This window comes from Monodon monoceros, unplaced genomic scaffold, assembly GCF_005190385.1.
Source record: "Monodon monoceros isolate NGI ecotype Baffin Bay Population unplaced genomic scaffold, NGI_Narwhal_1 Super_Scaffold_16, whole genome shotgun sequence".
In the NCBI taxonomy this organism is placed as follows: domain Eukaryota; kingdom Metazoa; phylum Chordata; class Mammalia; order Artiodactyla; family Monodontidae; genus Monodon; species Monodon monoceros.
Window position 1 is genome coordinate 36,330,386 of NW_021703772.1, and position 3,206 is coordinate 36,333,591.

Below are 3,206 nucleotides of genomic sequence, written 5' to 3' on the forward strand. Positions count from 1 at the left end.
TTTTCCATTCACTATCAATATCCAACATTTAGGCAACATTCACACTTTTCTTTGAGGATAGATTTAGGTTGCACTTATAACATTATCCCCAATACACACACACACACACACACACACACACTTCACAAAATTGACTCTTTTAAAACGAACTCTTTAGTTACTTCTTCACTCTTTTATAAGTAAGTATGACATGTAAAAAAAAAGATAAAAAGATAGTACAAAAATTAAATACTCAAATAATATAGAAATGAACATACTTTTGTGAATGAAATAATACCTGATATGTAGTATCCAGTCAGAAGGTTGTGAGCTTCTTAAGCCTGCAAAACTTTTTCATTGTAAGCGTTGTTACTAAACACACTTTATGATTCAGAGAAACTATAATTAGATTTCTCTAATCATCCTGATGATCTTAGATGTTTTCTTAGTTTTAGGAACTTAACCCAGAAAGACTGAACTTACATTTCAAATATATATTTCAATATAGCCAATTCTGCTATATGTGTTCCAGGGCTTATAGAAGAAAGCATTTAGCGGTACTACACTCAAAAACTATGTCAGTGACACATAAAAAAATTAGAAACCGAATAAAGTGGTAGCACCGTTTTATGCATATTAAGTGGTTAGGAAATATATAAATACTTCAATAAATATGACACTTTACCTTGAACCAAACCTGATGTTTTCCTGTGGGCATCAGAAAGGTTGCAGCCTGTGAGTTACTGTGAAGTGGTAGAATGAGTGTTATCTGAAATCAGATGGGAAGTTCTAATAGCAGATGTGGATGGGTGTGTCTCATAACCCAGGCTGGTCAACTGAGGTGGCTGGCAGATGTTCGAGTATGAGTGTTTTGTGTATTCCTATGTGGTTTGGGTCAATTGGGTACATTTTCTGCATTCATCTAATGTTGTTCATGGATGAAATGGTGCATTAGCAAACATTAAATTTGCATCGTCTACTATATCAAATGCATTGGAACAAATTCCCGTTTTTCAGACAATAGCAGAACTGATTGTACTCTTTTTGAAGATCTAAAATAGAAGAAAAAAGACTCATTTGAAGTGGAAACTATTTAATGTTTAAGAAATGGTATAAAACAGCTCATAAGCTGTTCTAGACTTTATTAGCTCCTGTGTAGTACATGTTTTGTCTGCTATTGTCATCAGCACAATTAAATTCATTTATTCCATGTTGTTTTAAGTCATGCTGTGGGCTTGGTACCATGAAAGTTAAGCAGGTATGGTTTTTAGTTCTCTCGAGTTCATGCTTCCTAAAAATCAACAGAAAGCTCTTGGGGAAAATGGATTGCAGACATTCTTTAAATTTTAGTGTTACAGACGTACAGATGGAACACATAATTTAGATAGTAAAGGAAAGGTGAATTTGTCTCTTTGGTCAGTTAGAATTAGTTTTGTCAATGTTTAAGTTTCAGAAGACTAAAAACAGAATTTTAAAGTATATTTTCAAGCTACAAAGATATAAATGTCACTTGTTCAGTACATGTGGTCAAAATAAAATATCATAAAAGAACACTTGATTTTCTCCCCCATATTTATACCTAAGTCTTCTGAATTCAATAAATCAGCATCGGAAGCAGCTGCATAGCACAGGGAGATCAGCTCAGTGCTTTGTGTCCACCTAGAGGAGTGGGATAGAGAGGGTGGGAGGGAGACACGAGGGAGGAGATACAGGGATGTATGTATATGTATAGCTGATTCATTTTGTTATATAGAACAGCAGAAACTAACATACCATTGTAAAGCAATTATACTCCAATAAAGATGTTAAAAAAATAAAAATAAAATAAAAATCAGCACCCATATACTTTCTCAAGTCAAAACCCAGAGTCATTCTTTATCTCCATCTATCTCTCATCCCCACTTTCACATCCATTCCAAGCCTGGCAGCTCTAACTCTAAAATACATCCAGAATCTGCCCATTCCCACAGTTAGAATCATCTCTCACCTGACTATAGCAGACTCTCAGCAGCTCTACCTTCCTCTTTCTTTCTTCTATGATCCGTTTTCTGCCCAGGTGCCAAGGTGACCATTTAGAATTATAAATTAGATCACATCCTTCCTCATGCTAACCTTCCAATGGCTTCTCATCTCATTTAGGGTAAAGTGTAAACTCGACCAGTGTCTATAGAGTTCTAAATAATCTGGCTGTTTACCGTATCTGTGACATCATCTCCCATTTTTTCCTCTCCAGCCACACTGGCCTTCTTTCTGCTCCTTGATACTAGCTCTTCCCTCTGCTGCAGAGTGTTCAACCTAGTCTTCACAGAGCAATCTTCTTATTCAGATCTCAGCTCCCTCACCATGACGCTGCCCCCTACACCCACCTATTGAATCACCCCATTTTATTTTCCACACAGATCTATTACTTCAGATATTATTTTGGTCATTTTATTTGTGTATGTATTTATATTTTCTCCTGTAGAACTAATGCTTCATGGGAGCTTAGCTCTCTTGTTCAGTACAATACCCCTGGTACATCTTCTAATGCATGGTACTTGGGTGCTCAATATATACTTGTGAAATGAATGAATTATGGTTGAAAAAAATAGAGAGGGAATATTTTTCCCTAGAAAAGAGGCAAAGTTTTGTGTTTTATAATGAAAATAATTTCAGACTTTACAAAGTAGTATTGAGCCTATGTTGTTGTTTTAACCCAGTTAATAAGAATTAATGGTGGTAAGCACTCAAAGATGACTTATGTATCCAAGGCACTCTCCTAAGTCTTTTTTCATATATTAGCTCATTTAAGTCATATATTAACTCATTTAATTCTACACTCTTTTGAGGTAGGTACTGTGAACCCAAATCTGAAAGATGAGAAAATTGAGTTGCCAGGGCTGTACAGTTACTAGGTGGTAGAAGTGGGATTTGAACTTAGGCAGCTCTACTAGAAAGTCAGTTGGCTTGGCCACTGTGCTGTCTCCATAGGAGGGGCTTCTAGTCATGTAGTAAGTCATGCTTTCTTCTATGTAAGCTACTGCTTAGCACCTAGTACAGCCCAGAACCTCTAGGTTTTTTTTTTTTTAAAGTATAAGAAGGATAGCAATCAGTTGAATACAAGAACCACTGCATACAAACTGTGACACACAAACCCAATATCAGTGTAAAGAGAAAAAAAAAATGCATTTGCTGGACTCTTGAAAGAACCTCAAATATGAAGCAATATATTGATAAGCAACATATGG